General features: G+C 32.8%; 1 protein-coding gene across 5 annotated transcripts in view; it reads right to left on the reverse strand.

Moving 5' to 3' along the window:
* LOC117175525 (gonadotropin-releasing hormone receptor) overlaps nucleotides 1-24,185 on the reverse strand; it is a 355,246-nt gene that overhangs the window by 198,013 nt on the left and 133,048 nt on the right. The window lies entirely within an intron of this gene.

A 24,185-nucleotide genomic window follows, 5' to 3' on the forward strand; every position in this document is an offset into this window, starting at 1 on the left:
TTTTATGGAAAAATTCATTAGGATACATTTTTTGGCCTTCTAAGTACTACAAATAGCCCCACGGAGAGAAATTTCGGCAGATTTTTTCACGACGCTGCTCCTTGATTTTATTACGCTTAGGCACGTGGACAAAGATCTCGGAACCCTTGGTTTTAAAGCATACGTCTGGAAGCTTTAGGCGTTGGGCCACGCTCCTTTGCTCTCAGATCTCATAATTGTAACTCTTGAATCAGGTGCTTCTATGAATTAAACTCTTGAATATTCTCTCCGTGTATATATACAATTTTTAAATCTTAAAAAAGGTTCCTAAAAATTTTCAAAATACTTGAACTTTTTGAGTTTTCATATTGATTTTTTCGAGAGTTATCATGTTTGCGGATGAATGGCCGGACAAACCGACGTACAGACAGATGCCATAGCCAAAACTCGATTTTCAGATTCAGGAGGTTTCAAAACGTGGAGATCCGTTTGAAAACTGTAGTGTCAAATTTCGGCAAATTCTAATACTTTCTCAATCAAAAATAATAAGAATGTAAAAATTTGACAAAATTCTTTTAAATAAAAAGGGTGCATTATATTTGCCAATGAAGGGAAAATATCCGGGGAAATCTTTAAAATTATAAGACGTAAAATTGCTTTAATCATTAAAGACCAATATAGTACATATCTCAGTTGATAAGGCAAACTGTTGACCCCAAGAGTGATTATATCGTGCTTTCTGATCACTCAAAAGAAAAAAATTTATTTTTCAGCAAAACGAAGGTAAATGAAACATATATTATTTCTCTACTGCCATATTAGAACAATAGCTGACAATTTTTACATCCTCAAATTTGATGGTAGAAGATCAAACTGTAATTTGTCTGTAGCCTGGCGACATGATAAATTTCCACAAAATTTCATAATCAGAATTTATTTTAGTACACTGTTTGTCGGCCCAAAGAGACAGGTCAAGTTCTTTCAAGAGTTAATTAGCCAGTCCTGTACCACCAATATTGATGGTTTTTTGCGATGAAAAATTTTTAATTGAGAATGAAACGAAATTTCTTGTCTAAAAAATACCTATAAAATGGTCTTTAAGCTTTTTTCAATAGAGATAATAATTTCTTTCTGTATAAACATCAAATTTTTTATTTTTTACTGCGTATGAGAAATACACTCTAAATTATGGGACTTACATAGGGCCTACTCGGAGGTACGTTAACTACGACTTATTAATAGTGTAAAATAAACGCACAAATCATTTCAAAATATCTCTTTGTCCCTGAATTTCTTATGCCTTCCGATTGGCACATCCAAATAGCATATCCCATTGAAATAATACGTATAGGTCTTATTTTGTTAATCTGTGTATTTTTACAACTATAAAAAGGAAAGACGTGAAGAAAGAGAGAATTCAATGAACGATAGGAATGACGAGATGGCTCCAATTAGAATAACTTAACGTCAACTAGTTACAAAAATATATAAAAAAATTGTTCAAATAATTCGGAATATATTTTTTATGTAACATTTGTTTCTCTGGCAAAAGATGGGGAGTACATTCAAATATTTCATAATGCATTTTTGGCAAAATTCCGGGCATATGAGTTTCATTTTACAGTTAGACTTTTCTGCGCTGAATTCCATCTCGTTCGTAATTGTCGTTCGGTCAGACGTTCTCGACAATGGTAATCAGACATGTGACGTGCTGATTGTCGTATTAGAGGCACTGATGTTTCTAATGGTCCTATTAGCGAACGGGTGTATTGACATTGATGATATAAAATCTCGTTTGGAATACATTTTCATATCAAATTACAGTTCTGCCCAGTAATATGAGTACGGCTGTTTCTCTTAGCTCATTTTAAAGATAAATATTCATGCAATTTTTTCAAACGGATTAATGACTTGTGAAATTTCGTGTACATCTTCGCTCAAGTTACTGGCACGATTAAGTCACTTGAATTCACATAAAGTCACCTGAAGTCAGTCTACGCTTATGCGTTAAATTTTTAATCTGTCAAAAAGTTAGAAACAAATCTCCTTGTTTTTTCTGAGGTAAAACTTAACATATAAAAATGGTCAAAATTTAAAAATACACAACGTTGAGAAATAACTATATGTGATTAAAGTGTGTTAAAAAAGTGATTGCTTTCTAGTGTGAATTTATCAGTATGAAACGACATGCTGAAATTACATGATACAATAATGACCTGTATCGCACTCTTTTTTTTCAGCAACCCTCCGACAAAATTGCAATCTAGATGCTGCTCCGAAACAGTGCTAATAAGAGCTCTGTAACATAATCGCCAAACACTACCTAAGAACATCGTTTATGAACATACTGAAATTTTCACTTTTTTGTAATCAATCCTTACAGAATTAGTTCAATGACTTTGTTCTGTTATTATGTAGAATTGCAATATATATTTTTTCTGGTATTTTCAGAAAAATGTTTAAAGTTTATTTTTCTTTAATTACATGTTTAAATTATGAGATAATGCACAAAGATTTCAATTTTTTAAATTTCTTCTACTTTCTTATACTCATTTGCAAAGCCTATAAGCCTAATAAGCCAAAGGCTATTTATTTATTTTTGGTTTATTTAGTAAATAAATTAAAGGCGATACAACATAAGTTTAAAGATTTTTTCAAAAAGATTTCTTCCTATTTTTTTGGAGAGTAAAACGTCATTTCCTCAAGTTAGCCACACACAAAAATCCCCGAATGCTTTAGATGTCGGTAAATTTTGGCAACACTAATTTCGATTTCTTTAATACAGTCTCTTTCATGTCATAGCAAATCTTTTATTTAATATGGAATGGTATAAAATATGATGCTTTTCTAAAAATAATTTTCTTCGTTCTCGATATTTTCCAATCTCGTAATGAATGAAGGTGGTGCAAGAACCTCAAGACCTCAGGTTTCATTTACGTATATAAACAAAGGTGCATTCAGAGTTAAAAATAATTTGAGTACTGTAGCTTGATCTACGAAATGAATCCAACTAATTAACAATCAGCAGCAAAATCAAGGAGCAGTAAACGACTGTAAAAATAAGAACAGCTACTTGAGAGGTATTACTTTTTCAAGTTGACCTACTAAATATATAAAGTAAATATACTTTGATTTATGTAAGGCCTTTAATCCTAATGAGTATCAAAAATAAATTTTCCTCGAAAAATAATAATGTTACAAGAGGAGCATGAATAATTCCCAATCTCTATTTTGCTCAATGTCCATTTACCCTCATTTATGAACTGAAAACTATATGTGATCTAACGTATGTTTGATGATCGGCATTTTACAATGTGAAAACTTTAAATTAAAGCTAATTCTTTCATATGAATTCTGGTCAAATAAACATTAGGCAAAGAAGTTTCATGCGTCTCAAAATGAAACTTAAAATAATTTAATTTTCGTATTTTGTATTGTTATTAATCATTTTTGGGATGGAGAAACAATATCAGATTTGTAATTAATGAAGTTAAACTTCGCTGCCTGCTCAAAATTTTTGATATATTGTGACTTTGGAAAAAAATGGAAACATTCAGATATTGATGCCAAACATTTACTATCTTTTTGAGATGTTCCGCGTAAAAATATTTGTATGTTAAACCTGACTGAACCTGACCTCAACCTGACTGAATGTATTATCTGATCGACATTTAATACACTTTATCATAAATAAGATAAACTCAAATATTTTCAGGCGTTATTCGACATAACCATACATGTATTATGTCGGATACTTCAGTAGAACATTTTGGATGTTAGAGAGTGACATCTCACTTTTTAAGATCTGCAAATGCTCACTTTGAGCATCTTTATTGTTGTCCCATAGTTAAATATAAAATATGTTAATACTGAACATCCAGATGTCACATTTGAACATTCATTTTTTTCGGTGTATCTATCGGAAATTATGGTAAGCGATAGAAAATATACCAACGCAGGTGGTTCTGACGGATATGTTCTGTTTTAGTTTAAAAATAAAAACGCAGTTACAAATATAAGAAACATGGAAATTTAGTACGTCATTGAATAGCATTTTCCCGTAAATTTGTAAAATATTATTATAAATTATGCTGTTTTTTAAGATGTTCTAATCTGCAAAGCCAAATCGTTCTCCGGTAACTTAAAGCGGTTTTGACATGTTTTATGATTATTATTTATTTCCAAATTCATGATTAAGTGGTTATTAACTGATTGTGCTAAAACGATATTAATATAAAAGAGATTAAGTACCCAATAATTTTTAATCTGCGATGTCGCTAAATCATTCGCGAGTTAACGTCGCCACTGCTGTAGATGATGATTTTAGAATGAGTATAATAGGTGAATAAAACAAACCGAAGTATATAAAAAAATATTAAAGTTTTATAAAAATTTTATATGACTTATTACGTGGATGGCCAGCACTCACCCTGTCAGATGCTATTATTACATGTAGTCGCCCTCTAATATCATTTTTTTAAATAAAGTAAATGCTTTTTAATGCTACAGAAGATAAAGCAAAAGGAATTGGGATATAATTTTGCTTCCTATTAGCTACTTGATTTTTACCTCTACAGGAAAACAAGTTTTGTTAGAATTTATTTATAAACATTTTTTATTCAATCATAAGCCTAAAATAAATAATATTTCTTCTACAAAATTCTGTTATTGTTAAATTATTCTAATTAAAACTAATTTTTCCGTCTATACCATTTCCTTTATTCCTATTATAACCCAACTGACATCTTCATACTACTAACTCTACATAGGAAAATTTCGAGTGAAACAGTAAGCAGCGACGCGAGACAATGTGTGGTGAATCATCTAGTCCCTTTTTGCTAATATAGAAAAATGCTACCGTGATTTGAGAAAACACCGTTAACTGCAAAATGAATGAAGCCGAGAAAATCAACGGAAACTGTTCGAACCTTTCTTCGCGTGTATCGCGGATTCTAATTTTCTAATTGCCGTAACGGGCAGTTACGGCTCTCATCGAATCATGGACCTCAGAAACAGGTTTGCCGCGATTTAAGAAAACGCCGTTCACGGCAAAAGAATTTCGAAGCTCAAAATAAATGCAGTTACGGCGTTTCTCGAATCACAGACTGTTTTTCTTGGGGTTCGAAGATTCCGGAGAACGCCGTAAGCGCGTACGGACTTCTTCAAAATCACCAAGGCTCGAGATCACCGCCCGATAATTTAGTAAAGTCCGTAATTGCCCGTTGCGGTTTTTTCTCGAATTTTTCTGTGACGTATTCAGCTGTCCATGATTTTAGCCTGTAGTTAACGGCCAGCTACGGCTCTCTTCCAAATCAGGACTCGCCAAAAATCTCAATAAACGGCGTTTTTCCAAAATTTAGCAATAATGATTTAAAAAGTTATTAACAATTTCAACAAATTATTTTATTAATTAGGTGCATCCTTTATTCACGATTCCAATTATATAAAAAACACATTTCTCGATTTTTTGCAACTAACGGTGTTTTCTCCAATCATGGCACAATAGATCTTATCACTAATTGTTACAATTCTAAATGTCAAATCGCCCTGTCTTTTTACCAAAAATTCATCAGAAGCTTACATCATTCTTCGACATTTTATTGCACTGCCTATTTCAAAAACAACATTTTCTCTTTCCTACCTATCACTTGTCCTTTATACATTTTTCTAAATACTCATTTTATGTACCCGCCATCTTGTTTCCTTACAAAAAACCAGCTTTTACTCTTGCTTTAATTATCAAACCTTTTTATGTTTTAATTTTTCCTTATCTCTATCTTCCATTATACGGCGAACTACTTCAATTTTTCACTTATACCGTAGACCCCATTACAAATTACACCCATACGTTCACCTGGCTTCTTAATTATAAAATCACATACTTCTTAGAATTTGTAACAGTTTTTACTTACGGTCTCTAATATTTATTCACTAAACACACTCTGCATTCTTCTCACTTTCAACAATTATTTTTATTCTCTTGTCCATAAAAAAGTTTTCCTATTACATAAATTTCTGACATGATGTGTATCCTTTACAAATTTTCACGTGATGCTCATAGGATTTTTTGGTTGAATTAGGAATCTATTCACTAAAGTGCTCTATAATGTCGATATTTGGACTAAATCGGGATCAAAAATTGATGTTAGAGCAAAGGAGTTATACTATAAACTAAAGAACATTAACATGGAGCCGTTGTCAACAGTTTTTGGAGTAAAAAATGCACATAAAAATATAATTATATAAATCACACTGTAAAAAAATCTATTAAATTTTACATCTCTGGTGGATGTAAATAAAAGGACCCTCGTGTATCGGAGTAACTTTACGAATCTGTTGTGATATTCCAATTCGGCCAATAATTTTAAACCCGAAAATGTAAAATTCATTATGTGAAAGAATAAAATAAAATTTATCACGGCGACAGGTTTCGAACACTCGAAGCTCAAACTTCGTAGAATTTCATGCAGATTGAAGAAACACAAGCCGGGCACGTTACCACTTACCTAAAACACATAAGATACTATGGGTATTTTTTTGATGTTTAAATATTCCGTAACAAAAATATGAAATATACGTTTTGAATAACCGCATATTTTTCCGTTCCAATAGCAGAAAATGTAAAAAGCAAAATAGGAATAGCTCGAATTCGGTCTATTTTTGTGTGAAAGCTGTCAAAGAAGTTGAACATAGGTGACAATTTCCTCACATTAAGAATAAAAATGCTCAAAAACTGAGGGATGAAAGCATCAATAAACAACGAACACGAGAGACGCTTTCATATTCACATATTATATGATTAAGTATTCTAAAATTTAAAATTAATTATAAATAAAAAATTTTACAATTTCCGCCAGGGTAAAATAAAATATCTTTTGTAAAATTAAAAATCTCGATGTAATTTCCAATCACAGGAAAGTAATTTTACTGACGCATGGTATTTTTACACGCTGCGACTGAATTTTCCCTTCTCAATGTAAAGTTCGTACGAGGGAATGTGTAATCTTATTTTTATCGAGTGTGTAATATTACACTGCTATTCGAGGGTCCTGTTATTTACATCGCTAGAGGATGTAATTTCACATACTTTTGTAAAATCACACAGTGAAGTTTGTGATATTTACAATGATACAATACGTTAATTTCCAAAACTTTGTAATTTTACAAAAATCTTTTTTTACAGTGAAAACCAAACTCTCGCTTTCAGTCACCCCGTTCTCAGCCTTCCTAGAATTGCTGGCTCGCGCAGTTTCTCAGGGGAGTAGGGCGAGAGCGGTTGCGACATTATGTATGTAGATATACATTCCAATTGGAAACGAGTCAAAGGACATTTGAGGGCGATCCCCGAAACTTGACCGAAAACGAGAGTTTGGTTTACTTGTATTTCGAACAAATTGACTAAAAAAAAAGTTAATCAGCCTATCTCTAAAATAAGACGCGGGTGTTTTCTCGTTGTTTGTATTAATAATCGTATACAAAAGTAGATGATTTTCGTGTGTGTTTCGTGGGCATTTCGGTATTATAATAATATTTTGACCTGCGGGCAAATTTGAATTCAAATTTTACAACCTAAAAAATGTGTGATTTTGCAATACACTATTAGCAAGTAAGAAATTCGAAACCTGTAGGTTTTAACGATTACAGATATACAAAACTTGCCTTAAAAATATAAAATTTTAAATTTACTTCCTCTCTAAAAAGCATAATTATTGCAGTTGAATAATAAATAGATAAAGATAAATAATTAAGTAATGTGTAAAATGTAAAGGGGAGTAGTGCTGACTTTAACTGCTAGGGTCTAATTCACCAGCGTCTTCTGGAGATGAAAATATAAAACTTTGAGACTAACTTAAAACAAGGCCTTATGATCCCTGTATACGTTGTATTTAGTTACTATTTATTTTCATGCGTGGCAGGTATAGAGAAAAGGTGATTCAGATAGACCTATGCCAATCTGCATTAAAAGGTGGATATAATGATAGATAGGCAATTGATAAGATAGAATACATTTTCCTTACTTCCTTCTATCTTGATGATAGAAAATTATGATTAAAATAGACAGGATTTCTATATTTTCACTTTCAACAAGGGATACGTGGCTATTTCGGAGCCTTAGGTCAATTGTGATTAAGAAATAAAGTAATGACGGTTTTCTTACACTTTAGAGAATGCCGACTTTACTAAATGTACCTAAATTTCCCCTTCTACAACAGATATAAGCACGTTAACGCAAAAGAGAGGCTCCTGCGGGCTGCGCGGGAAAAGAAAACTGCAACTTTCTGATCGCGAATGCGAGCCACATATAGGTGGTTGAGAGCAAAAGAGAAACAAGTTTTCGATAAGAGCAAAATGTGTACTTCAGGAAGTTGAGAGGATAAAAGAAATGGATAATTTTTTCGTTTTTACTTATAGGTAAAATGTATTAAATTATTGCTCTCACACTTGTCGCGTTGGATTTTTACTTTTCAGGTACACCATTAAAATAGTAAATAACATTTTGACATTCTTCCTGCCAACACAGTTCGAATCTTCGTGTATATTATGATTTATATCAAATGATTGCAGGGATTTTCAGGATCGCTGGTCACAATTTGGGAGTGAGATTTTTTTTAAACGAAATGAAACATTTTTTACAGTAAGTTTGCATAAAACCTAAGATTGTGGTTTTTTGGAACGCTAATCAAGATTTTGGTGCCATATTTTTCTAAAAACGAAATGGTGAGAAAAAAATGGCGAAATTTTAGCGAAAATTTAGATTTTCACGAAACTCAGCATACCAAACTTTCTGAAGTCATTAATTATGACTATGAAATCAGATTTTCTTTGAAAAAAAACATGGTTTGCACAAACTGGCAGACAATAAATCAATTCTTTTAATATTCAATTACGTCTGCAGATATTTGATACAAATACTCTACTTGTCGATACACTTTTGATGTGGCGAATATGCATGAAAATTAAAAAAAAATGTACTTTTTCAACAAAATTGTGAAAAATATGAAGAAAAAAGGCGAATTATCTTGAAAAGGGCTGAATTTTCATCCACAAAATTATATCATTTGAATGAAAAAGATAATTTTCTACCAAGTACTTAAATTTTCCAATGAATAGCTTGATTTATAACTATTGTAAATAGTTGGATTTTCTACTAAAATAGTTTAATTATGAACCAAAGGTATGAATTTTCGGCAATAAAGTTTACTTGCTACGCAACATTTTTATTTCCTAGCAATTTTATATATTTTTAAGCCAAAAAGGTGAATCTTCACAAAACAGAAATTATTTTAAGAAGAGTTCAACATTCAACCAAATAGTTGAATTTTTTAATAAAAAGATGAATATATTTTTAACGAAAAAGAATTTTGTAACCATGAAGATCCATTTTTTAATTAAAAATTAATTACATTATTCATTTTTATGAAAGTAAAAAAATTACGATACACCGTAAACACTGATTAGAGAAAATTGTCTAATATTAACACATAAAAAACAGAAACGTTTGAAATTTAAAGTATGTACTTTGGCATGAAAAATTTTGTATTCGACAAATTTTCAAACAAGTCTGACATTGAAAGATCAATTAAAAAAAGTGATATGTCAAAATGAAATAATTTCCTCATTTTTTAATGGTTTCAATGTTAGAATTCTGAAGTTTTAAGGTAAGCATTAAATTATCAAAGTTTTCCTATTTATAACTTTGAACTTTTCAATTAACATTGAAATTGTGGAGTTTCTAACAGTCCAAGTGACATTTTAAACGTTGTTCATTTCTGAATTTTAAAATAATTTCCAATTAGCCGTACTTTTTATTTCGAACGGTCTTTCGGAATAATTCCATTTTCAAGGATTAGAATTGAGACTGTTTTTTTTTCATTTTGCCTGCGGAGAATGAAGGTGTCGTTATTTCGATTTTCCAAAAATTTCTGTAATAAATGTTTAAGATACATCACAATTTTGCATTTAAATTCATAATTTTTTTTTTAATCTCACTTTACCATAATTCTATTTTATTTTGAATTCTTTTAATTAAAAATAATACCATTTTCAGCCCTTCAAAATTTAAATAATCTATTTTTCAAAACTCTTAGCGGACAATATTCCACTGTCAAGTATTATATTACATTTATTTTCTTATTACTTTTTTTCACGGCTTATTGTTCACGAAATAATAATAGATGACAAAGTCACCGTATAAGTTCTTTCAATACATATTGATCATAGGAATTTTTAGAAAATCGAAATAAGGACACCTTCATTCTCCCCAGTCAAAATGAAAAAAAAAGTTTTAATTGTAATCCTTGAAAATGGAATTATTTACCGTAAAGATTCAGAAATCTAAAATTGAAACCATTCAAAAATGAAGAAATTATTTCATTTTGACCTTTCAATTTTTTTATTGAGCTTTCAAGGTCAAACTTGTTTGAAAATTTGTCGAATACAAAATTTTCTATTTAAAAGTACATACTTTAAATTACGAACGTTTCTATTTTTTATTTTTTAATATTAGATAATTTTCTTTAATCCATGTTTACGGTGAATCATAATTTTTTTACTTTCATAAAAACGAATAATGTAATTAATTTTTAATTAAAAAATGGATCTTTTTGGTTACGAAATTATTTTTCATTGAATATATTCATTTCATTATTTGAAAGTTCAACTATTTGGTTGAATGTCGAACTCTGGTTGAAATGAATTCGGTTTTGTGAAGATTCATCTTTTTGGCTTAAAAATATATAAAATTAGTGGGAAATAAAAATGTTGGGTAGGTAGTAAACTTTATTGTTGAAAATTCATACGTTTGGTTCATAATTTAATTATTTTTGTAGAAAATTCAACTATTTAGTTACAAATAAACCTATTCATTGGAAAATTTAACTACTTGGTAGAGCATTAATTTTTTTATTAAAATGATATAATTTTCTGGTTGAAAATTCAACACTTTTGAATATAATAGGCCTTTTTTCTTCATAGTTTTCACAATTTTTTTGATAAAGTACACATTGTGGTGCACATTCGAATTTTTTAAAATGAAAATTAATCTTCTTTAGAAAAAGTTTTAATATTCCATTTTCGTTTGAAAATTTATCCTTTTTTTGTATATATAATTAATCTCTTCGGTGAAAACTTTAACTATCTTGTTTGACTTGTTTGACATAAAATATAATAAAATAAAATGACATAGAATATAACTATGACATAGTTCTATGACATAGAACATAGAATATAATAAAATAAAATCACATCTTGTTTGACATAAAATAGTGCATCACTCTTGATAAAAAGCTCATTCATTTTGAAGTAAGAAGCTGCTTTTTAAACAAAAATTCAAGAACAAAAGAGAGATAAATTATGAATTTCCAGTTTTCGGTTGAAAATGATGGAAAATGAATATCTGAAGAAAAGGCTGCGAATTGCACACCCTTCAAGTGTAATCTTGAAAATGAAATAACTTGCAATTTTACATTTTTTCAATTAAAGAATACGTAGCATCTTTCTTCCATATTTTTTGTCGTAGAATCTGAGAAGAGAAGATAAATTACGAAAACTCTTAACAGAAATTGAACGGATTAACCGTTTTTCTTTCTTCTTTTTTTAATTGTCTCCTTTTTATTTAATGCTTCTGATGCATAATATTGAAATTAAATTCCTTAATATTTTAATGATATTTTATTTCTCTCAAGCGGCTCTTATCTCTAACAATGGGACGGTTAGGTGAGGCATGACAGGCACTCAATCAAATCCCGAGCTTGTGCCTCGGCTTTTGCGATATTTTAAGTATCGTCGAAAAAATAAGACTCTAGTTTCGTTCGGAAATGATCTGCCCTAAATTTCTATCACCATGGGTACGCTCATAGTGGCCGTTTGCTACTTCCCTGGCGGATAAAATGCATCAAATTCTCAATTAATTGCAATAAAACAAGAACCAGACTATTTTTCGAAAAATCCTTTTTTGAGGGATTGTATTTACCTGATAAGATTATGTGGTTAAAATATAAGATCAAAATATTTATAATTGCGCGGAAAAAATTCTGTCATTTCTAAATGCATGGGCTAATTTTTAAGCCTAAAAAAGGACCTTAACTGCACTAACCGACGTTAAACGGCGGGGGGGGGGGGGTGCACTTTTTTCTTTGAAAAAGCCTAAAGCCTCAACTTGTGGCCTGATCTTCATGTTTTCCACAATTAAAGTGCATTAAATTTTCAAGAAACTTCGTCTCGAAATTTCTGTTTGCTTCTTTTTTTTATTTATAATATTTTCACGCAAAGTTTGAAAAAATTGAGATTTTTCCTGGAATTTTTCATGCAGCAAAAACTGCTTAATTATACTTTGAATCATCTAAAATCGATACATGTCGAATTACAGAATAGAAATAATTGTTTATTGACCAATGCAATTGTTAAAGAGAAATGTAATAAGGAAATTGGCAAAATTACTTATTTACAGTATAAATTTATTTCTTTTTGGTAAAACTACTTTGCGTTAATGCAGGAATGACATTTAATTAAAAAATATTCTTTTTGATTAGAAAAAATCATTGTTTTAATAAAATTTTGTAAAAAAATTTCAATATCCTTTTTTGCAGACTCTCATTCTTGTTTAGTATCTGAATTTCTTTGAATATTAAAAAAAATTATATGTGCTTGATAATATTTAGTGAATTATAGAAATTTAAATTTCGACAAACAAGATAAATAAATTCAAAATTTTTGGACTTTCACGTAAAAAAAATATATTTTTTTAAATTGAAACTGTTTGAAATTATTGTGTCAATGGAAGATACGAAATTCCTGACTTCAGTTTTACAAACACAAATTTTCGATTCACGGTTATGAAAGTTGCGTGCAAAGAAGCTCAGTTGCTACACAAAAAAGCGACGCAAATGCACGTTGTGAAAATTCAAACATAACGTCAGCCGTGCATAGTGATCACGTGTTACCGGACGGTTGGCGAAAAAGGACGGCATCATCTGATCTCGATTTTGTTCGTACAGAACTAAGCGATCTTGTTCGCACTAATTATCACTAACTTACACTGACTGCAGCGTTGTCGTAAGTTATTAAACGCTATTCGCGTTATCTCTTCTCGTTCTGCAGCACTGTGCTACACTGTTTCCTTCTTAACTCTCGTCATACGCCTAGTCTACTGATTTCGAACACTGTACACTCTAAGCAGCATTATTCCGAGCATTAGTTACGTTATAGGCACAACTAAAAATGATTTCATACGTTACATACGAGGGTAAACAGCTCCTCGATTAATTTATAGGAAGTTCGTTCTTATTTGGCTTTGGTAGCTAATGATCGGAAACGCGTACCGCGAGTCCCGCACGACTCAGTCGTGTATAATTAAGCAATGAATAGTGTAGATCGCACTGCTCACTGCTCTATTAATATTGGTGTAGGCTAAACGACTGGCTCGTCTCTATACGCTAGCTAATAGTGTAAACATTTTTTTTGCTATAAACGAAAGAGTCATGCATAGAAAGTGCTTCAGTATTTTATCCGAGTATAGACTGCTAACTAAGATTTTTTAATTGGTAATTCCTCATTGTTATTAAATTAATGTAATAAATCATGGAAGCAAATTCGCAGTTTCAATGTTGAATTTTTTATTATGCTACATCAAGTTTTAGCTTTAATCAAGAATTCTTTCGGTACTTTCACTCATTTTTTTGGATTTTTCAAATGTTGACTCCAGAGCAACTGGGACAAACTTTTTCTTATCAACTCTACAAATCGGCCTTTGAGCTGGGTCAAGCGATGTTGATGATGATGCCAATGAAGGGATAGTAGAAGTGATCTGATTGAGGTCGAACCTCAACCATTAAAGTCAAGTTTCTAAGCGTCTAAGCATCCTATAACGTAGACAAAGGCAGGACGAGCCTTCTACCGATGATTATGAAAACGAACAGGAGGCGATCTTCGATTTCCACACTGGGTATCGTCGCCTTCCAGAATAACATTTATTACTTACTTATACCGTAAGATCAAATTCATACCGGTCATCAGGAAGTATAAGTGCCAGTGAGACGTTTTAATAACATAAAAGCACCTCCTTCGCACTCTATAGTATTTAACATAAACTTTTCTTGTTACAGCAATGCGCTTGTTATTGCAATCATAACTTGCTGCCCTGTTCTACGCTAACTTTGTTAGTCGTTTTTGTTTAGAATTACAATGATCCTAATTCAATTTTTCGGTGCGTGTATGATAGTATGGATTCTTGACATTCCAAAGACCAAGCTATTATCTAATTTTTTTGAGTAAGTGGTTTCAAATACTTACATATGTGATGATGTTAGATCAACGGAAATTTGTTCTTGTACGCGAAAGAATAGTTATTAGAGCTCACACAAAGAAATTATTTATTAATGGAAGTGAACTCCTATGTCTCAAAACGTAGCTCAATGAGAGGGTTACAAATTGCACTCGGAGCGTTGCTCGAACGAGGCTGTGGAGGTGAGAAAATTCGCGACGTACACTCGATTAGGACTCGAGCCGTTCTGAGGTATCGTTCTGAGATATCGTTCTGAGGCTGTCATTGCATTTCCAAAAAGGGTCGGCCGTGGAAACGGCCGCTTGCCCTCGAATTTCCTGAACGATAAGCTGAAGGGCGCAGGGTGCGCGGTCACCCGAGTTTTCTTCGAATAGCCACACAGTGTAGCTGTGTGGGTACTTGAAGATTAGAGAGTAGGGACTTAAAAATGTTAACGAAGGCCAGAATTGTAGCAGAGAGGAAATGCATGGACATCCAACCCTAAATCTTATAGTGAAAAGCGAACGTGCACTCCGACTTACGAACTTACTCTCGTCTCTAGAATTTTCTTAAATTAATCACTCGTATTTTATCACTGCACTTAGAAACTTTCAAATTTCATCTTTACGCAAAACACGTGCACTTTTATGGCAGGTTGAACGTGGCTCAGTTGCCACATATTCATAGACGTGTAACTATGAAAAACGTATATAATGAAAATATTTATTACAGTAATAAAATGATTTATTAAAAATATAAAAAGGGTTGTTAATTTTTCATTGATTTATTAACATTGATTTTACCGACAATTAGTGCATAAATTATCCAAGGTCATTGCAGAACTAGTGTAAGTGGAATTTTTAAACATTTTTTACTAATTTTTAGATTTTGTTCGGCTATTATTTGAAAAATATGTGTCATATGAAAAAATTTATATAACCTTTTTTCTGGCGAATTTTATATGCTATAATTTTTGTAAACTCGGAGTTTGCAAAAAACTATAAACAAACGAGTTATGAATAAAAGAACCCTTTTTAGAAAGCTTACGCCACTGACAAAGAATACACAGAGGTCGAGGGAGGGGGATAACGAAAGCGGTTCCTTATATTGACGCAAAGAACATTTTAAACCCATAATTTTTTAAGTTCGAATTATTATAAAAAATGATGATATTTTTCTCTGGCGCTTGGTCTATTAACCGGATTTGATACTAGTTCAACTTAGATTAAAGACCAAGGTTTCAACAAGTCAAGACTCACCGCCTAGCTACTATCATCAGTCTTACGAATTAATGTATCAAGCTTAAGATGGTTGCCTCCCAATATATCGAAGGCATTTTTTGTTAGAGTTAGATTTTTGAATAGTCTGCACACAGGGCTGTCCCGGTATATATTATTATATAAACTGGTAATTATCAGTCATGGATGCATTTTTTACAATGCATTCACGTGATCTGATAAAAGCAGTGTGTTCAATTTGACATATTGGACAAATCCTGGGTTTTACCCCATTATTCACGAACTGCGTTGGAGTCATGCTCATCATGGGAAGTATACAACTTAAGGTGAAATTCGAAAAACTAGATCCTCGGTAAAAGTACACAAAAAATCCAGAGGTAACGGCTCAGGGATCGCACATAGGACCTCTAAAGTGAAGTTCGAGTGCCTAATAAATTACAAGAGAAGTTGTAGACTCCAGAAGCTACAATCATGATTCCTTAAAGCAACCAATCCCGACGCAACTAACCTAAAATATTAATGCTGATCATCTCTAAACAAAATATTCAAATCGGTGCAAAAATTTATTGTGATTACATTAAATTGACTATAGACTCTTCTTCTGATTTATTTCTCCTCCAAGAACATTTTTGGCTTTCGTTTAAATTTCTTTTTCCCCACTTTTTATATTTAAAAAAATATTTATATAAAAAATACAGTATAAAGGAAAGAGAAAACACGACGACAAAGCACCACAGCCCAATATAATTGCAGTTCAAAACCGTCTTCTTCTTTATCATATCCAAAGCAGTGCCCATTAGTTTCAACTCTTCCAAATCTAAATGAACCTTTGTAATAAAATCATCCACCTTAATCTTGTCTAAATGAACTTGTAAATTTTTGAGAAATATTTCCACAGCATTTTCAACGTTAACCCTAAATAAATTTGATTCAGGCAAGACGCCAGTCTCCACATATTTTTGTAAAGGTTTCAAGGTCACCATATTGGAAGTTACTAGAACACAGGATGAATTCAATTTGATCCACCCAGAATTAATCAAGGTCATTCGAATGCTTGGTTCGCCTGCACAGGAGATGTTAATTGAATCCTGTGAAGTGGTGAAGATCCATGAATTTTCATTATCTAGTCTGTACCAAACAGTCTCTCTAAACTTGATCAGTTTCACAGTGCAAACCGATAAAAAATCGTTCCTCTGATTAGAAATTAAGGCACTCTCACAAGTATTTGATAAATCTACGTCGATCACTGCACTTGAAACTGAGCAGAATTTTCTTCCTTGGGATGCCTTGCAGTTTTGAATCTCATATTCTTTAAATGGTATGTATGAGTGTTGATGTGCTTTTATAGCTACAAAATCTTCTGTTGGTTCTACGAAGAAATAAGTATCCTGATTTCCCAATTTCATGGGCCAAGGAACCAATCTATAAAGGTTGTAGCTGTCCTTTTCTATCATAGGAACTTCAATGTCGTATATCAGCTGTCCATTCTGAATAGATATTTTAGAATTGCTTATACTGATGAGTTCGTTATAATTAAAAAATTTAAGAGGTACATCAGCATCAGGAAATTTATCTTTTGCATATTTTAAGGCATTTTTAAGAATGACTATTGTTAAAATGGAAGGGTCAATTTTACCTTTTTTTGCGAGACGCACTGCTTCTTCCAATTTTTTTATTTCCTTTTGCCAAATCTGAAATAGATCTTGAAAATGATCTGCATCCCAATCGCGGAGTGCATTCTGAGTCATATTTTTTAATGTATCTGGAAATGTAGATCCAAATGAAGATTGATATATTATAGGACAAATACTATAATCATCGTTAACAGAATAAAATCGATCATCGGTGTTAGATCGGATTTGTGCGTATATAATGCGATCTTCAATATTAAAATCTCCATATAAGGGAATTGGTCTTTCTTGTAAGCGGAATACATCCGTGTCTAGTCCCAGTTTTTGGAGAATGCGGTTCTGTTCTGATGGTAGTTTTTCCATTATGGAAGTATACGTAGTGCAGATTGATGACTTCCATTCATGACAATTGCGAGATGGTAGAGTGCTCATTTCAATATCGAACGATATGATATTATTTAAATTGAGGTAAACGATGATTCTATAGCTTTTTCTGTTTATTGAAATATCCCCCATGTCCTGGAAATAAAGTCCAGATTTTTCCACGAAATTTCCGATTTTGTAGTATGCGCCAATGTTGCTGATCACGTAGAGAATGAAGCCAAATCTGCAATTCAATTAGTTGTTTTTATACTGAATTTCTCAAAAGGAGTATTCCTATTTATCGTTTTAAAATAACGGCTCTCTAGCATTAAGTCATTGGGCAAAAACAGTGTCAAGGTCAGAGAAGAATTTACAAATTTTTTTTGTATATTTTAAAATACCCTTAGGGATTTCTTGAAACCATTTAAAATTGTTTGGATTTTTTCTTGTTCTTCTTATATCTCTTGACGTCTTGGGAATCCCATTAAATCTTTTAAGTATATTGAAATCTATTGATTTATATTGTATTTCTTCAAATCTCTTAAAGTGTTTTGAAATCCCATAAAAACTTAGAATATCCTCCGTAATCCCTTTTGATATAACTTATGTGCTGATACTAAGAGAGAAAGCTTAGTTGTAGCGTGACATACTTAGATCATCATATATTATAACCTAAAGAACTAATAATCTCTTAGAACTAATAATTTTCACATTTATTGCAAAAAATTTTGTGTGTTAGAGAAATATCACCAAAGAAATTAGGTTTTTGAGTAGAGGCACGATATTTTTGCCTTTAAATAATATTCACCTAACTAAAGTAAACGAATCCTAGATTCAAAGAAAAGAAACACATTCCCTTGTATTTAACAACTTTAATGCTAATTTTTAGAAATTTACCGTGAGTGAAAGGATATTTTTAAAATATTGAAATTGATATATCAGATACTCTACTACTTGTATTATTTTGAACAAAATATATTTTTTTAATTATGACTAACCTATTCAGAAATGATTATCAATCGGAAATATTCTGCAAAGATAAATTAGTTTAAACAACTTCAATTTTTGAAACAGTTAATAGTAAGTGCCAGAAAATAAAAATTATCAGAAAATAATTAGATTTTTTCAAATTGCAAGAAAACTAGGATTTTCTAGCTTCATATTGTTATAAGTTGGCAGTTGCATTAAAAAAATTACCAATAATTTTACGAATATACAATTGAAAAGTTCCCGGTAATAAGAGTTGAATAGAGAAAAATTTATATGTTTAGACTTCAGCGTAAAAGTAAAGATTATTCTATTATTTTGAATGCGCGATTTTTCCATCTGTCAAAAATTTCATTATAAGAATAGGATATCTCAGAAACTAATTTTTTTCTATTTCCATAGCGGCCGCCGCATAGGTTCCTATTCCCCAAAAAGAACGTGTTTTCAATATATTTAATTTCTTGTAACTGTACCGACAGATACAGCTCACAGAGATGTCTGCTATTCCCCAAAAGTGTTTGTATTTTGAGATTATGTAATTCCTTCTAATAAGTTCACCAAATTTGTGTAATAAATTGTATTAATTCCTCCACGTGGAATATAAGTTTTGAAAATTTAATCTTAATCAATTCAAGTGCGCCTCTCAAGAGCTAAAATTATTTTAATTCACACATTCAAATAGATTTCTTAAATGCATTTTTAACACGTTTAAATAAAATATTAAAATATAAATGATTATAAATTTGAATATTTTTTGAATTTATAAGTTGTAAAAAAATTTAATAATGAAAAATAGGTTAAATAAATTATTTCGTTAAATTTTACTACGTCGATTGAGAAGAATAGAACTTGCACTTTTTCTGTTCCCGTTGGGGGCTTTTTAAACGGAGGAAAAATCGCGTATTCATAGAAATACAAATTCTTAATTTTTCTGAATTCAACGCTTATAACCGGGTTATCATCAATTTGTAATATTTTGTGTTGGTACTTAATTCTAATTCTTAATATTTAAATTCTAAGCTTAAGTTCTCTCAGTGTCTCAAATCTTGGGAACCTTTTAAACTGCGCTTGCGTCACTGAGTTCAGAGAAATAAATCGTTTTTGTTTGTCCCAATGATTGATCTCGCCTCTATCGAGTTTTAAAATTAAATTTTTGTTTATTTTCTACAATGTGACTTAAAATTAAATCACCAAAATTACAAAAAATGAATTAAGAATGATTAATTATTGCACTGATAAATGCTACATCATAATTTTTGTAATAACTTGAAGAAGGCGTGAATTACAATTAATAAATAATTATTGTATAGATATTATAAAATATAAAATATTGCATACAAATAATCAAATCATATTGATACCATTAAAACTAATATTTTTTGCTTAAAACTAAAACTTTTATTGCCTTTTTATTAACATTTTGGAACATTTAAAATGCTAAATTAAAAAAAAATCTTTTTTTCTGAAGTCAGAATTGATAACCTTTTTTGCATGAAAATCGCATTATTATTTATCTGTTGTTCCAAAATTCTAATTTGGGAATAAGTAATCACTTTAATTCAGTGAATCCATTGTAAAGTATATTTAACGCAAACAAAATTTGGTCCTCAGAAAGTGGATAAATTCATACGAATAGACAGTAGATTAGACGTATCAATCACATATAAAAAACGTGACATACGCATCAAACAATGGATCAGAAAACTCAAAGTGTAAGTGAAAACATATAGTTCAAGAAACACAAAATTTTTAAACTTCAGGAACGCATAAAGAATCAAAAATTAATGTCTCAAAAATTTAGAAAGTGAACTCTAAAGATGGGAGGAAACTCAAATTCCAGAAAAGGTCTAAAATTCGACACACGTGGTCTCCATAATCAGAAATACACGAGACTATAATTAAGCCTTATGGATTTCAGCTGCTAGTCTCAGCGTAGCCATTTATCACATCGCAGGAAAGCATGATAGCCAAGAAGGCAGAACTCTTCAAGATAAAATTCGTCTATCGTAGCGAGGTGAACATAACCTCAAACCAGGTGATATCGTGAATCTACAGACATCGTATTAGCGCAAAAACAGAAGTTTGTAAGCTTCGACACTTGTCAAACGAAACAATAATGAGTACTCGCATTTCAGTGCCGTAGCAAACGCAAATAGTATTTTGGGAATAAGAGACACTTGGCAGTTGCTGATAAACAATCATACTAATAATAATAAGGTAGCATAATGGCAATAGCATTGCTACTGACAGGGTTTTCCATGCCAAATAGGATGATAAAGAAGAGGAGAGGGACTAAGTAGAACACCAAAACCCATAAATGAAAAATGGAGAGTATAATAAAGATTTTCAAACGCTTGTTGCTTCTCGAGGATCGTCGGGGCGCCCCTGCAGCCAAAGCTGGAGGCCACAGCATGCGGGATGGTGGCGATGGTGAGCTGCTTGATGGTCAGGCAGATCTCACTAATCAAGCAGCTGGCCAGTAAGAACATCTGCGACGAACGGTAAGCAGTGAAACATCAACTGTGCCTGCTGAGGATGCTTTGGCTAGCGTGAGCTATTTCCAGTCAACCACCTCGACAGAAATACCGTGGGCGAGCATCAAAATATAATAGCCACAAAATAAAGGAGCAGGATCTGGCAGATCAAAAACGCTCAATATCTGTAAACAGACTGTTTTCGGCTGCTGAAATAGCTGCTATGAAAATGAGAGTGGAACAGCAGCTTCCTATTGATTAACTCGCTTTGGAAGATGTGGACAACGAAGACTTGATTGAGGCTGAAGGCATAAGTGCTAAGGATAATGAACATAATGTACAGGATCCATTAGAACTACATCCGGATATTAATAACGATGATGTGGATAGGGAAATCCCAGGAAAACTACAGCACCTGGAAAGGAATTTGGGTCATGCTTTACTAGAGTTCAGATATGTAGAACCAACACTAAGGCATTTTCTGCCCAAAATGAACATCACAAATGATCTGCGTGCAATAATAGCACATCTCATCAGCAAGGTTTTACCTACGTATTTAAACGTAGCACAAACTGCGTTAGATGTGCCAACTCTTAAATACTATGAAGCGGTGGCACCTGTTAGAACGTTGGGCCGGAAAACTTGGCCTGCAAATGCAGTTTTTGTCCCAACAAGGGGTCGAGATCTACCACAGAAGATCAGGTTGGATATGGATGTCAGCGAAGTAAAGTGCAAATTGGGTCGATTAACTCAGTATAAAAAAGGAAATAGAATCAGAAAGCTGATAAATCATGTTACTAAAATTATTCACCCTCGGCACATCGAGACATTAACACCAGCAATATTGGATGAGATTATAGACTCCCAACGACAGAGACTTGGTATTTTTACTGCAAGACTGCGTCGGTACAAGAAAAGTAGTGCACGAAGGCAACAAAATCGAACCTTTCAAAAAGATGAAAGAAGGTTCTATCGTAAACTGAGTTCTGAGCGAAATGACCAGCAAGTCATCGAAGTCCCTCAATTGTAAGTTCAATTGGAAGCAAGGGCAAGTAATAACTCTGAAATGAAATTGACAAAAATCACAGATTTAGATCTTTCAGCGGCCTTGAAAAGGGTCAGAAATTGGAAAGCTCCAGGACATGGTGCACATCTTGTGGTACAAATACCTGACAAGTGTGCATCTTGCGTTGACAAGGTTTTTTCAGAAGATCATTGAACACCTAGATCTGATGGCAGGCTTTATGATCCAGGCTACTACGTACAATAGCCTGTCTTTCAAAAATTTATAAATGGCTTGCAGCTATCATTGCAGATACGGCATATTCTCATTGCGACGAGAATGACATTTTTACAGAAGAACTAAAAGGATGTTGTAAAAACCTGCCACGAAGTAAAGATCTAGTCACTATAGACACTGTTGCCATGACTCAAGCTCGTAAGCATCAAAGGAACTTACACATGGCATACATTGACTACAAGCAAGCGGTTTCTTTCATGCTGCATGACTAATTGCTTGAAGTCTTAAAACTTTACTAAATCTGCTCACGCATTATCGATATCACAAAGGAGTTTTCCAATGATATCCACATGGAGTGCGGACTAGATAAATGTAGGACAGTGTATTTAATCAGAGGGGAATTAGGGACCGCAGAGTTAGATAACGAGTTCGAAAATAATATTAAGGCAATGGCTGCAGGCGAATTATATAAATATCTGGGTATTCTTGAATCTAAGGGTATTCAGCATACGATAGTTAAGACAAGCCTAAAGACTGCCCTCACTACGAGACTGAGATTGATTATTAAGAATTTTCTCAACTCGGCTAACAAAATCAGAGCAAAAAAACATATGCCATCCCTACATCGAAAGGCCTCGAGCGGTCGTAACGCACAATTTTTCGTACTTCAAACTGTATCCAGAGACGGAAGGATTCGTCATTGCGATACAGGACAAGGTTGTCAGCACCAGGAATGATTGCAAACACGTGTTGAATAAAGAAGTGGTTGACCAGTGCCGATTATGTGGAGATACCAATTAATCCATCAAGCACATTATTAATGGCTGTCGCGTAAAGGCTTAGAGAGAATATGCGCACAGACACAATGATGTAGCGGGCATTATACATCAACAACTTGCCCTAAACCTAGTACTCTTAAAAGAACGGATGCCTTTCTATAGATACATTCCAATGCCCGTTTTAGAAGGCGAAGATTACAGCATAAATTGGGATGTTACTATCCAAACGGATCATTACACCCGGGCCAATCGACCTGACATCGTGGTGCGAGAAAAAAAGGTGGAAGAGTCTACATCATCGACATTGCTTGTCCGCTCAACCCAAATTTGCAGTCAACCTATACAACCAAGATCCACAAGTATACAGAGTTAAGCCATGAAGTAAAGACCATATAGAGGAATGTGAATCATGCATCTATTCATCCTATTGCGATTTCGGCTATAGGCAATGTGCACGCAGCATGCACTGAACATCTTGAACATTTAGATCTTAGTAGGGTATTCGCAGCAGTTCAGAAGGCTCAGAAGTGACCGACTAAAAACCCGTGGAGTGGCAGATTGTAGCTCTAAGAAAGCATCCAGAGGTGACTATTGTCACCTCCAACGCTTGTGGCAGCTCGTAATTGTATACCTACAACATCATCGCAGGAGGTTTCAAGCATCGTATTAAATTAGTTAAATAAAGTTATACCATTCTAATCTCATCAGTTACAGTCTGTCAAGTTAAAGCGTGGGTAACTTTTTTGGTAAAATATTTTATTTAAACGCATGTTTCTACATGGAATTACATTTATCAAGGTGTCGAGCAAAATGCTTTTCTGTTAGTATTTTGTCCAATCTCCGCCGGAGTCGATGATGGCCTGGCACCTCGAAGGCATGCTTTCGACGAGTTTTTCCGCGTACTCTCTCGGCAGAGACCTCCAAATCCGACGAATTTGTAGACACAGCTGCTTCAATGTGTGTACCTTTCTTCCACGAAGCTTCAGCTTGACGAAGGCCCACACGTTTTCGATTGGGTTAGAGTCAGGTGACTGTGAGGGCCAATCCAACGTTTCGACTCCAGCCTCCTCCTTCCAAGCTTTTCGATGTGCTTTTCACAAAGCAATGGTTTTTTCATTGTAGGGCGAAACTGTACGTCATCTGCACGAAGATGAGTTCTTATAGTTTCATGTGATATATCGTGACCCTTTTTCTTCAATTTCGCAGCTCCTTCTCGCAGAGTTAGTAAAGGATT

This window comes from Belonocnema kinseyi, chromosome 1 (assembly GCF_010883055.1).
Source record: "Belonocnema kinseyi isolate 2016_QV_RU_SX_M_011 chromosome 1, B_treatae_v1, whole genome shotgun sequence".
NCBI classification, from domain to species: Eukaryota; Metazoa; Arthropoda; class Insecta; order Hymenoptera; family Cynipidae; genus Belonocnema; species Belonocnema kinseyi.